Genomic DNA, 13,934 nt, shown 5'->3' on the forward strand with positions numbered 1-13,934 from the left:
CTTTGTTAGAGCAGCCCCCGCAAACTAATATACATCTCTAATGAGATGTAATTCACATATCCCCAAATTCACGGATTTAAATCGTACAATTCAGGGGTGCCTTGGTGGCTCAGGTGGTTAAGCATCTGCCTTTGGATCAGATCGTGATCTGGAGTCCTGGGTTTGAATCCCACGTCAGGCTCCCTGCTCTGGGGGAGCCTGCTTTTCCCTTTTTCCCCACTCCCTGCTCGTGCTCTCTCTCTCTGTCTCTCTCAAATACATAAATAAGATCTTTAAAAAGATAATAAAGTGCACGATTCAATGCTTTTTATTTTGTCACATAGACTTGTGCAATTCTTTTTTTTTTTTTTTTTTTAATTTGACAGAGATCACAAGTAGGCAGAGAGGCAGGCAGAGAAAGGAAGAGAAGCAGGCTCCCAGCTGAGCAGAGAGCCCGATGCGGGGCTCGATCCCAGGACCCTGGGATCATGACCTGAGCTGAAGGCAGAGGCTTTAACCCACTAAGCAACCCAGGCACCCCTACTTGTGCAATTCTCACCATGATCTCAATTTAGAGCATTTTCTTCACCCCAAAAGGACACCTGGTATCCACGAAGCAGCCACACCTCATCTTCTCTACACCCTCCCACCACCCCCCAATGCCCTGACAACCGCTAAATCCACTCTCTGCCTCTTCTGGACATTTCACACATGTGGACTCCTACAACGCATGGTGTTTTGTGACGGACTTCCTTCACCAAGTGTAATGTGTTCCACAGTCATCCATGCTGTGGCCTGGAGCACTTCTTCCTTACTTTTTAAGGCTGAATAACGTTCCACTATATGGGTATACCTACATTTTCTTTGCCCATCCATGTGCTGATGTGTAATCCAATTTTATTTTTATTTTTAAAATTTATGTATTTAAGTAAACTCTACACCCATTGTGGGACTTGAACTCAGGACCCTGAGATCAAGAGCCACGTGCTCTACAGACTAAGCCAGCCAGGCACCCCTAATTTTATTTTACAGGGAGGATTTGAAGCATGGCAAAATGTCTACATTTGTTAACTCCGTGTGTTGAAAACATGAATATCTGGTGCTTCTTTTTCTTTAAAGATTTTATTTATTTGAGGGGTTCCTGGGTGGCTCAGTCGTTGGGCATCTGCCTTTGGCCAAGTCATGATCCCAGGGTCCTGGGATCAAGCCCAGCATTGGGCTCCCTGCTCGGTGGAGAGTCTGCTTCTCCGTCTTCCACTCCCCCTGCTTGTGCTCTCTCTCTCGCTGTGTCTCTCTCTGTCAAGTAAATAAAGAAAATCTTTTTTTAATAAAAGATTTTATTATTTGAGAGAGAGAGAGAGAGAGTGAGCACACAAGCTGGGGGTGGGGCAAAGGGAGAGGTAGAAGCAGGCTCCCTGCTGAGCAAGAAGCCAGATGTGGGGCTCCATCCCAGGACCCCAGGATCATGACCTGAGCCGAAGGCAGACATTTAACTGACTGAGCCACCCAGGCACCCCTTGTTATGTTTCTTTATACTTTTCTGAATATCTGAAAGGATTCATCATTTTTTAATGCTAATCAATATATTTAAAAAATGTGTACTGTAAGGGGCAGAGAATGAGTCTCCAGCCATCGAAGCGAGATAGCAGTTGCTGACATTGGAAAGGAAAAGATGGGTTGAATGTTAAGGAGAAAAACAGTGTTCCTGAGCCTTCTTGCTCAAATTCCTGCTTCCCTGCTGACCCCAGTGTCCCAGGGATGGGGACCACGTCTGCTGCCTTTCCTACTGCCTTCCCGGCAGGGCCCAGCCCAGGATCAGTTCTCAGAGCAACTGTGAATGATCCCTTGAGTGGGGCCGGCTGGGCTGCAGAGGCTCTGCCTAGGTTCCCAGTCCCTACAGCCTTCCTCTCTCTCCATCCAAAGGCCCATTCCAGCCTTTGGATAACCTGCCTCCTGCACTGATGGGGAGCTCACTCCCTCATGAGGTGCTCACCCCAATGCCATCCACTAGGAACGGGGACCCCAGGATCTCCCCCCTTTGGAGAGAGAGTCTGCTGGTGGCAGGCCGCAAGGTAGAAGGGCTCAAAGGTCAAATGTGCTTGGGGCTCTCCGTGTGATGTGATGCATCTGTTTACTGACCAGTGTACGCCAGGTGCTGGTTCTGGGTGTTATGCTTATTCCTTCCTCCCAACGGAGAAGAGGACTAGGACTACTCCTATCTGAAAAATAGTCCTCAGAGAGGCAAAGCCCTGGCCAAGTTCCCACAGCTGGTGAGGGGCCCTATCACGGCTCAGGTTTATCCTGTGCCCCGTACCCTTCTTCTTAACTCACAGCACCAGCAGCAGACCAAAGCCTGGGACTCTCCAGCTTAGCCGATGGTGGGGTCCCCCTTCCCCTAATCCACAGGGGCAGCCCGCAGGTCCTCTTTACAGAGGACTGTAAAGACGCTTCACAGACACTTTCTCTGGGCATTTGTGACCATGCGTGAAAACAAAGCCGTCTGTTCTTCCTCCCACTTATAATTTGCAGCAGAGAAACTGACATTTTTCACCCAAAGTGATGCCGTAATTGTCAAGGACTGGGCCGTGATGGTGGAACTTTAGGCGTGGTGGCTAAGATGCAGTGCTGGGCCTAGAGGAGAGGCTGTTTCAGATTCTCCTGTGGGCTGGAGGTGGTCAGGAGGGCAGGCAGTGGTCTTGGTCTACCCAGGCTAAAGACAGGGCCATGCGGCCACCCCCCCCCGACTCCCCCCAACCCCGGCCTCGCCCCACCCGCCGACTAGGAGAAGGTGCAGGAGTGTTTCCTGGGAATGAGCCTCGAAGGGAGCCAAGATAGGGGTGGGAGGGAGGCCAGACCCAGTGTCCCCTCCCACAGGACTGGCATTCTTTCCTCGAAACCTTGCAAGATGACTGCATGGCTCCCTGCTGTGGCCCGGGTTTCTGTGGCATCCCTGAAATGCCGGGATGCCGGGAAGGGCAGGCAGGCTGGCTGTCTGTGGCCCACATGGCTGCTGCCCCCATTGCCCTGAATTATGTGCAGCTGAATGGGTGGGCCCCGCCCACTTCATCTGAGTCCCAAGAATGTTGTCATCTGGCCACCCACAGCCTTATCAGCCTGGCCTTTTCTCAGGATTGCTGGGACAAGGGGCGTGGGCGTTCTCAGGACTCCGGGGGATTCTGGGAATGTGTCTTTGCCTCCCCAGATCGCCGGCTCTCAAAGCGACACAGGACCCTCATCTCCCTCCTCACTGAAGGGGAAACTGAGGCCCGCAAGGGACAGGGTCTTGCTTGAGGACATGAGAGATTTTTTTTAGCACAAGGGACCTTTGTTTCTCAACCTTCTCCCTAGAGAAGAGTGAGAACCACAGCACTTGGGACCCATGTCAGGGAGCATGGCCCCTCGGAGGCCCCAGTCTTAGCATTGGAGGCTGCTGGTGATGGGGTTTCGGTGGGAAGCACCAGCTGGAGTCGACTGAGCCCTGGGCGAGGAGCCAGCAGGCTGGGCTTACCCTTTCTTGCTGAAGGGATCTCGGAGGAACTCCTTCCAGTTTAGGAACCTGAAGACCAGAGGGGTTAAGCAGGAGGAGGTGAGGTCAGCGCAGTGGGTGTCAGATCCAAGGTCAGATCACACTGGGCCTCGTGGGTGGAGTTGGGGCCCAACGGAGCCGATAAGCGGAGGAAGGTGAGATCTGACTTTATTCCTTCACTTGCCTCTTAATTCTGGTGCACGGTTCAGGGTCCTTGCTTCCTGACCAGGGAGATGAGTATGTTAAACAAACCCAAACCTGTGAGAACACAGGGTAGTGAGACAAGGCCACAGGCCTTGTGCCCCTGAACCGGGACCACCAGGCAAGTGGGGATAAATCCTTCTCCTTCCTTCCATTTTCCTCCTACCTTCTCTTCCAATCTTCCTTCTCAGAGGGACCAGACATTCTCATTGACAGGAAGGGTACCACAGCAGCCACTTCGAGGTGTGTGGGATGGTGAGAAGCACACTGTGGGGTCAGCTGTTTGGGGAGCCTCAGGCCATCTCTTTCCCCTCTTTGAGACCCCTTTCCTCAAGTGTAAATAGGGCAGCAATGGGGGGTGAAAAGGGGTACAGCCCGGCTACCAGGCTACCTTCATCTTGTTCGGCTCCCAAGTCCTGCCTGCATAGGAGTCTATTAGAAACAGAAATTTAGTTCTGGCCACACACCCAGAAGTCACTTGTCACCCGTGGCTTCTTGGCCCTACAATGTGGCCCTGCTTCCTTCTCCTGCCCTGTTTTTCTCCCCTGCCAGCCTCCCTTTTGGAGTTTCAAAGTGTCTGCTCTTTCCTGCCTCGGGACCTTTGCACTTGCTGTCCCCTGCTGGAACTAGTATTGGCAGGCCACCCTCTCTGAGCCACCTTCCCCATCTACCCCCTCAACCTGCCTCTCTGCCCTAGGCCCTCAGAGCTTCCCGCTGCTTGTTCCCTGCCCAGACCTCAAGGCTTTGAAGATGGGAACATGGGCTTCACGCCTGGCCCCCAGACTAAGCCAAAAGTCCCATCCAATTAGGCAGGAGAGCCACATTGCCTGTCGCTGTATCATCAGCTCTGGCCTGGCTGGACACGGAACGCTGGAAGTGTTCAAGGAGGAAAATCAGATTCTGGAGTCCCTTCCTGGTTTTTAGAAGAGCTAACGACTGAACCAGGGTGTGGCACTAGGGCAGATCTGGAGTGGGCCCTGTCCAGGGAGGGGCCTGGAACCGAGAATGCCTCCATGGCCCTGTCTGAGCCACCTGCCCCGAATGGGTGGACCAGGGTCCCAGGGGCCTTGCACCCAGCCAGACAGGTTCCCCAGCCAGTTTAGCAGGATTGCTGTGGACAGCATGGAGCCCTACAAAGCGACCCATGTTGACACCTTTGGCCCAGTTACCTGGTAAAAGGTTTTGGACTCTGGGCCCAGGAGAGCTGGCCCAGTCTCTCCCTGGCCTCAGTCCCTCTGGCTCCCTGGCCTTCTCTGCATGAGCCTCCCACTTGTAGGTGCTCTGCTTGCACTCAACAATGAGTTCAGTGGTAAGGATGGGTCCCCAGCCACTTGTGGAATTTACAGGGTGGGAATCCCAAGTCACACCCCGTGGGGTGTGGGAATAGGACAGCATTAGATCTCTTGCAAGAGCTCTGCCTTAGGTCCCCCACCCCAAGACAAGATTCTGAGTGCAGGTGGCCTGTGTGAGGGTGATCCAGAAAACCCCCATAGATGCGTGGTGAGGTGAGATGGGGGGTGGTGGGGAGGAGAGCCCAGATGGGCACCTTGGTGGACAGGCCTCCCCTGTGGGCACCTGGGGCTCCCTGCCCTGCAGAGCTCCCCAGAGTGAGCCCAGTCCCATGGCCAGCCAGGTGGGTGCTGACCCACCGATTCCCCCCCCCCAACCCCGGCGTTGGCTGCTCCGGGGCTGGGGATGATAAGCTCCATTCTGAGGCTCCCCGGGGGTGCAGTGTGTCACTGAGAACGCACTTCTTGGGTGCAACCTGGGATGGGGTTCGATGACAGCTTCTGCTACAATTTTTTTTAAGAGCCTTTCTGAAGCCATCTGAGGAGTGGAATTTCCTACAAGTCCCCCCTCTTCCCGTCATCCCTCATGATGACAACATCAAGCAGGTAAAACCTGAATGGACACCCAGGTATCCCAGGTAATTCTCAGAATGAAATCTCGTCTCCATGGTCCGCGCAGCCAGCCGTGACCCAAGCCTCAGGAGACTTGGATCCCACCCGAGTTCAGCCTCACAGCCTGACTCCCCTCCTGCTCTTGCTTCCAGCCAGGCTGCCTTCCAGCAGTTTCCTGCTCCTTGGCGGCCTCCTCCTGCTTCAAGGCCTTTTGCATGCCATTCCCACTGCCTCGCATCCACTTTTCCCTGTGGTTTCGGTTCTTCCCCGGTCTGGCTCAGGGAACAGTCTCCTGACCAAACACCCCCTTACACTGGGACGCTCTCCCTATGGCCTCTCTGTCCCCCGTACTTCAGATGGGGTTTGGTGTCCCCTGGTTGAACGGCCCTGTCTGCGTGCCACGGTACCCAGCCGTTCAGGAATGTTTGCCGACAGGATGAACAAACACTCAACAACAATCCAGAATGAATGTTCCGGGCTGGTGGGTGCCCCTAACTCAGAGCACAACCTGGTGACCGTCTGCTCTGAGCCATGTCTCTGTCTACGAAGGTGACAGTCCAGAGACATAATTGTCAAGGGAGATCTGTTCGTATTCCCAGGACTGGAAAAGCTCGGGATAGCTCTCTTTAGATCAATTAGTTCTATCATCTTCCAAATGAAAAGATCGGGACCGTGACCTAGACGTAAGGACAGGGTAGAGGAGCCTGAAAATGCTTGCTGGGGTCCCCCGTAACCTTGGACCTGGTAGTGAGACATGCTGCATAGAAGGCAGACAGTCCTGGGTAGAGGAAGGAGACCACAACTCACACTCTTCTCCCTGGAACCCTGATCTGGTAAGGGAGGGAATATACATCAGTTTTCCTTAAACCACTGAAATCCACTCTGGTAAGTTAAGCTGAAGCAAAACAAGCAAAGAATGTGTTGAGAGAATATGAACTAACACACAGAAGTAAGTGTAGAACCAGACATTGGAAAGAGCTTTGGAAAGGCCATGAGATTTAGGTAACAGAATTCATGGGCAGCCTTTGGGATGAATATACTTCTGCTTCCACCTTTGAGTCATGTTTCTCAAGACTCAAATTTCCTGAATATGTAAAGAGTTCCAGTAAGTCAATAAGACAAATAAAACTGCAATAGGGAAATGAACAAGAATATGAACGAACAGTCCATGGAACAGGAGACACGAATGACTCTTCAACTTATGAAAAGATGTTTAGTCTTATTCAAAATAGAAGTGCAAATTGAAACTACGGCCCAATGCCATTTTTCGTGTATCAGATTGGCAATGACCCAAAGCTTCAATAATACTGTGTTGGCGTGGGTGTGGGAGACAAGTCCTCTCACACATTACTGGTGGGAGTGTAAACTGGTACAGCTACTATCAAAAATTTTAAAGTGCACGTGCCTTTTGCCCTGAAAACGCCCTCCTAGGAACTTACCCTGCAAGAACATTTGCATATGTACAGATGATACTACCGCAAGGATATTATACCGTAGTATTTTTTGTTTTGTTTTGTTTTGTTTTGGTAATAGCAGGAGATTGGAAACAACGTACATACCCGTCAATAGAAGACAGTGAGCTCCATGATAATATATCCACTCCATGAACACTGCGGCTGTTAAAAAGAGAACAGGGCAGTGGTCTACACTCTGGGTTGAACTCCTGGACAAGCTATTCAGTGAGAAGAACAGGATTCAAGGACGGAGTATTGTGAATGAACACGCGCATCTCTTTTGAAGCCTGTTCACTATCTCTGAATTCCAGATCTACACTTCTGTCCTGGAGCAGCTCCTGTTTCTGTGCTATGCCCTGGTCCCATCTCAAAATAGGTGCTATTTCCAGGGCACCTCTGCCCTGGACTGAGTGTGTTTTGGCTTCTAACTGTCCATGCCTGATATTCTTCAAAGGGGCCTGTTTTCAAAGGACTGGAGCTATTTTTCCCTTCTTGAGGAGAGCTGGAAGTGTCCCTAACCCGGGATGGCCCTTCGTTGGTGACTAACACATTGGGGAGCCTGAAAGCCTAACATCTTAGCTCAGGTCGAGATACGTTGGAATGCATGGCTCAGTCCCCTGAGGGGTCATGGGGGAGCTGCCCTGGGGAGATCTCTCCCCAGCCTCGCAGCCTTACCTGGTTTTTTTGCCTCCTCTGTCTGCGTTCCCCCCTTCCTTTACCAGTCTCCCGGGATCTGCCTCCTGCGTACAGTGTTGTCACCTAAATCAGGACCTGATTCTGGGAACTGTGATTAAGACACTCCTCTCTTCACATGGCCTTATTTTTTCCCTGTCTTACCTCACATGCAGAGGGCTTATAATGTGCTAGCTCTCTCCTTACAGTGGTGTTGGGAATAATATAAAAAAATTACTAAAAAATAATATTAGCAAAAATCAGCTAATGGTATTGAACAGTGTCTATGTATCAGGCCTGGATTTGAGTACTGTGCACGCATTACCCCGTCCAGTCCCCACAATAAGCCTTATGACATAGGTATCATGATTATTCCCGTTTTACAGGCTGGGGGAACTGAGGCTCCCAGAGCTCAGCAACTTGTCCCAGGTCCTGTGTAGGAAGTGCAAGTGGCTTCGAAGTCTTTGTTTTGAAGTCCATCTCCACTGCCAAACTCATACCCCCTATTAAATCGAAATCAGCGGGGTGTGGTGAGTGTGAAAGTTCCACGTGCAAGAGAAATCTGCTTTTTCAAAACAGGCAAATAGGGAAAGATCACATACTTTTCCAAAGCATTCTCTACTTTGCAGTCTTTCCTTCAAAAACACACATCCCGGGGCACCTGGGTGGCTTGGGGTGTTAAGCCTCTGCCTTCTGCTCAGGTCATGATCCCAGAGTCCTGGGATCAAGACCTACACGGGGCTCTCTGCTCGGCGGGAAGCCTGCTTCTTCTTCTCTGTCTCTGCCTGCCTCTCTGCCTACTTGGGATCCCTCTCTGTCAAATAAATTAAAAAATCTTTAAAAACAACAACAACACACACATCTCATCCGAGGATGAGAAATAGGACATTCAAGGTAGGCAGAGCCTCTGGGATCAGCCACGTTGGCAGAGGTGGGAAGGGAGCCCCCCACTGGGAAAGGTGCCCCCAGCCCCACTGCAGCGAGCTCTGGCCTTCCGGTTTCCCAGGTACCACGGGCAGGGTGTGGGACAGAGCAGACAGACTGCGGGTACATTTTGCATACTTGACGAGTGAGACTTCTTACATTTCAAGCCTGCTTTTCATCCCTAACCCACGTGCCACCTGGAACCACAGGATTCCATCCTTGGTCCTTAACCTCCTTGTACTGACACCTGGCAGGTGAGTCTGCCCTGGGAGGAAGGAGGATTCCTGGAAACCGATCCCACCCACACTGAGATGGCTAGAAACAACTTACCTATACAAGGAAGCACCTGTGGACTGTGTCAGTATAACCCACTCGGCCCAAAGAAACCCTAGCTCCAGCTTGTCTCCCTGTGGTATCCGTAGTTCTCCAATGCCTGGGGCCACATTAACACCACCCTGTGCCAGGGCAAGAGTGAAAGGGAAGACAGGGCCTGGAGACAGTGGTCTTAACACACTGTGGTTAAAGATCTTTCTTGTGCAAAATTTCACATAGCATATGCCCAGGCCATGGGTGGGGTCCATAGACAGAGCAGCCAGAGGCCACCAGCAACCTCTAGACACTCTGGCCTCAGAGTTCTGCCTGAGGAACCCTCCCCATTGGATGAAGGAGCACTCTCTGCCCTTCTGTCTGCCAGGCTGGAAGAACCAAGGCCACCTCAGAGGAAGTGGAGGGCCCTAGGGAGAGGCAGAGAAATCCAGAAATATGTCATTGTGTTTTGGCAGGGGCCCTAAAGGGACACTAGCTCCCAAAGGGACAAGAGGATAGCGTTGTCCTGCACTTGACCCTCTCATTCTCCTGGAGGCCCTGTTGTGTGGCTCCTAGAAGGAATCTGGGATCCTTTTCCCCTGAGCGTCCCTGTGAGAAGGCACCCAGGCTCCGGCACCTGACAGGATCTGAACAGACACTCCTTGCCCTTTCCACTGATTACACTGCTTTTCTACGTCCAGGGTCTTATATTCAACCCCAGAACCTCTGAATAAGTCAAGGGCTTTTGACCACATGAACTGATAATAAAAATCACCGGATTGTAAACTGCAAAAGAGTGTTTGTTGTTCCCCGCTGTTTCTCTGTCTAGAAGCATCGCGGCCACATAGGAGACTTCGGATGAGTAGAAGGTCAGTGATTGACTATGGAGCCCTCTGCAGAAGCCACAGCACACCTCTGTTGTGGGTTTTCTCCTTCACGGCTCAGGACAGCCCCATTTTCCAGATGAGTCCATAAAAGCTCAGAAAGGAGAAAATGCTTGTCCAGGCTCACAAGGGAGCGGTGAGACTGGGATTTGCATTCACCTGTTGGACTCCGTACTGGTACTGCCTTGCTATAAGACAGGAAGAGGGAGGGGCCTGACCCCTGTCTCAGGAACCAGGCAGTTGAGGCCCAGAGCTCTGGCCAGGAGCTGCATCTCCCTCCTCTGCTGCACAGATATGTCCACACGATCCTCCTCTCCCTTTCTGCTCTTTTCTTCTCCACAAGTCCCACCATCCCTGACCAGACTCTCTTCTGGGAGTGCAGGGCAGGAAGTAGAAGAAGGAATGGGGAGCACTAAGGACCCCAAAGGGGTGCCTTGCAAGTTGAGTGGCAGCTCGCTAAGAAGTGACATGGGCATCTGGAAAAGGGACTGAGGGACAAAGGCAGGAGCCGTTCCTCCTGTAAGGGGCTCCTCCTGAGGAACCCTCAGTGTTTCTGCCTGCGGAGGCCAGCCCTAAGCTTGCCAGAGCTCTGCACCCTCCCGCAAGGACAGCCTGTTCGTCCCTTGCTTAGGGGCAGGTCCCCTGGGCCGCCACCTCTTAGCACTGGGAATTCCTGAGCATTGAATATAAACATAAAAAACAAAGTAACTTGTGTTCTTTGTCTTGGTTCTTGGTTTTAAAGACACAGACACAGACAACAGAAAGATGAAATAACTTGCCACTCTCCCCAACATTCTATGATGGCCCCTTGCAAACACCCAGAGCGGCTGTGAGAATTATGCAGAGAACTCCCACGCACCCTACCATCTAGACACTGCAGCTCTCGTCTCGTCTCCCTTGGTTCCTGTGCTCTCGGCTCTATCTCTCCCCCGGTCTCTGTTTATACAGCCATTTCTCTGAGTTTGGGATGCATTTCACATTCAGCTGAAGACAACAGTGTGGTCTCCTGAAACCCTGCAGGAGAAAATACATTTACAGTGCTGTGCTGGATTTATTTTTTAAAAATCTGAAAATAGGGGCACCTGGGTGGCTCAGTGGGTTAAGCTTCTGCCTTCAGCTCAGGTCATGATCTCAGGGTCCTGGGATCGAGCCCCACATCAGGCTCTCTGCTCAGCGGGGAGCCTGCTTCCCCTTCTCTCTCTGCCTGCCTCTCTGTCTACTTGTGATCTCTGTCTGTCAAATAAAATAAATAAAATATTTTTTTAAAAAAAATCTGAAAATAGGGGCGCCTGAGTTACTGGCTGGCTCAGTGGATTAAAGCCTCTGCCCTCCGCTCAGATCATGATCCCAGGGTCCTGGGATTGAGCCCAGCATTGGGCTTTCTGCTCAGCAAGGAGCCTGCTTCCTCCTCTCTCTTTCTGTCTGCCTCTCTGTCTACTTGTGATCTCTATCTGTCAAATAAATAAATAAAATCTTAAAAATCTGAAAATAAGTGGACCTGCACAGTTTAAATCCATTTTGTTCGAGGGTCAGCTGTAGTTCAAGACTCCTCAATGAGCTCACTGGCAAGCATGTCACCTTCTTTCAAAATACAGTTTATAAGGGTGCCTGGGTGGCTCAGTCATTAAGTGTCTGCCTTCAGCTCAGGTCATGATCTTGGGGTCCTGGATTTGATCCCTGCATCAGGCTCCTTACTCAGTGGGGAGCCTGCTTCTCCTTATCTCACTCCCTCTGCTTGTGTTCTCTCTTTCACTGTGTCTCTCTCTGTCAAATAAATGAATAAAATATTTTTTAAAAAAGGGCACCTGGGTGGCTCAGTGGGTTAAGCCTCTGCCTTCGGCTCAGGTCATGATCTCAGGGTCCTGGGATCAAGCCCCACATGGGCTCTCTGCTCAGCGGGGAGCCTGCTTCCCTGCACTCCTCTGCCTGCCTCTCTGCCTGCTTGTGATCAATGTCTGTCAAATAAATAAATAAAATCTTTTTTTTTAATCTTTAAAAAAAATAGTCTTATATCCTGCCGTTTTTGTGTGTCATTACAACAGGTTTAAAAAATCACTCCTTGGGGGCACCTGGGTGGCTCAGTGGGTTAAAGCCTCTGCCTTCGGCTCAGATCATGATCCCGGGATCCTGGGATCGAGCCCTGCATTGGGCTCTCTGCTCTGCAGGGAGCCTGCTTTCTCCCCCCTCTCTCTCTGCCTGCCTCTCTGCCTACTTGTGATCTCTCTCCCTCTCTCTCAAATAAATAAAATTTAAAAAAAATCACTCCTTAGCAAATCTGTCCATAATCTCTTTAGTTATTCTCCTTTGTTGGAGTTTGCATATTTTTTCTCCCTTCCCACCAGTGTGAATAGTGCCCTGAATTGTTTTAAGTTTTAATTTATTTAAGTAACCTCTACACCCCACATGGGGCTCAAACTCAGGACCCTAAAATCAAGAGATGCATGCTCTTGTGACTGAGCCAGCCAGGCGCCCCTGGACAGCTTTATATGTTCCTGTCTGCTGTGCCTCTGATCAGTCTCTTCAGGAAGATTCACGGGAGGGAGAACAGCTGGACCGAGGGGTAGGGGGTTGGGGGGAGGGGGAACTGCTGGCCTTTAAAGGCATTTGGTAGGTCCTGCCAAACAGCCATCCAGCATTCCCGAAAGGTTGTACAAATGGACACGCCCACCAGCAGCGGGGCACCTGCTCAACACTATTCTGGCAAGCTCGGAAGTATTATAAATCATTACAACGTTTACCAATTGAAGACATCCCCAATGGATAGCGTTGATTTCTTTGATTGTGAATATAGTTTGTTTTTGTTTTTTTCCCTTCTGGGCATCCTCCGTTTGTATCCTTTGCTCTTTCTCTCTCTGTCCTTGTCCTGCCTGGGTCAAGTTCTCGTTCTGCTGGATGGCTGGGCCGCTTAGCCTCAGCGGGCCGCTTAGCCTCAGCGTGCCTCAGCGTCATCCTCTGGGAAAGGGGTTATTTGCACACAAAGTGTTCAGAACGGCTGCCCTCCTGTACGGAGCACTCCACAGATGCCCCCATTATTTGTATATGAAGGAAATCAGCCCTTTGTCTTCTTTGCTGCCAATCACTTCCTTTTCAAATTCGAAACCTTGTCAGTGTGGCTGAGCCGGCTGACCCAGGGAAGGGGGAGGGGTGAGGGGCTGAGGAGTTTCGTGTTCGCTGAGCAATGTCTTGGAAGGAATGTCTACTACTTGAAAACATTCTCAGAGCCATAAAGATAGGCTGGTTGGCCCCAAACCAAAACCCAAATTAGTCCCAAGGAAGATTTCGCAACTTCCTTTGAGAGATGCCTCCCAGCACCCCAGGCTTGGGCCAGAGAGTCCTGACTGATCGTTAACCCAATTTCTTCCTGCTCTCCCAGCTCCCCTCCACCCTCCCTGGGTGGAGGCAGCAGGGACTTTTACCCCCAAAGAGAGAGCCTTCCCAGGGTTTGGCAGGTGGGACTCACCTCTGAGCCAGGTGAGGCCCTAAGAGGGCGAGACTGGGCCCTGGCAGCTTCAGCCCACGCCCTGTTTCCATTCCCTTCCGGTGAGTCAGTGGGGGCGGGGCCCTGGTGCCACTCATTCCCTCTTTCTCAACCTGCCTCTCCTTCCTGGATTCCTGGGGACCTCTCTGGTGTGGAGGAGCCGGGGAAGCTTGAGCTAGAAGCAGAATTCCAAGTTGGGGAGGCTTGAAGAGGCCACACCCACTCTGACGGCCCGGTTGGAGCTGTTCACCTCCCGGCCTCTGGAACTTGGCCTGGAACTTGAAGTTGTGTCTTGGCCCTACCTCTGTCCTCCATCATCTGACCTCCAGGATGACCCTCCTGTTGGCACAAAGACAGCTCCACTCACTGTTTCACACAAACCTCTGCCTACCTCTGCTTGAAAATCAGCCAGCTATGCAATGTTTTAGAAACTTTCCCCAGGTTTGAAAACCATGGGCGGGGGGGGGGTCCGCACACTGTCATGGGAGAAAGCATTCTTTACTCTGCTGTGAGCAGAACAGGAGGTCCCCACGCCAGGGCCCCAGCCCCCAGGAGATGATGGCAACAGAATGCCATCAGCCTCAGTACCCAGCCCACTAAAACCACATG

General features: G+C 51.5%; 1 long non-coding RNA gene across 1 annotated transcript; it reads right to left on the minus strand.

Annotated features, from left to right (window-relative positions):
* Positions 1-1,119: 1,119 nt before the first annotated feature.
* On the minus strand, positions 1,120-13,501 carry LOC132003864 (uncharacterized). The gene is made up of 5 exons (XR_009400342.1): positions 13,308-13,501; positions 10,712-10,861; positions 7,167-7,223; positions 3,488-3,535; positions 1,120-1,275 (listed from the first exon to the last, which is right to left on the minus strand). It is a non-coding gene; the product is annotated as an uncharacterized LOC132003864 (long non-coding RNA).
* Between the last annotated feature and the right edge of the window lie 433 nt (positions 13,502-13,934).

This window comes from Mustela nigripes, chromosome 16 (genome assembly GCF_022355385.1).
Source record: "Mustela nigripes isolate SB6536 chromosome 16, MUSNIG.SB6536, whole genome shotgun sequence".
Lineage (NCBI taxonomy): Eukaryota > Metazoa > Chordata > Mammalia > Carnivora > Mustelidae > Mustela > Mustela nigripes.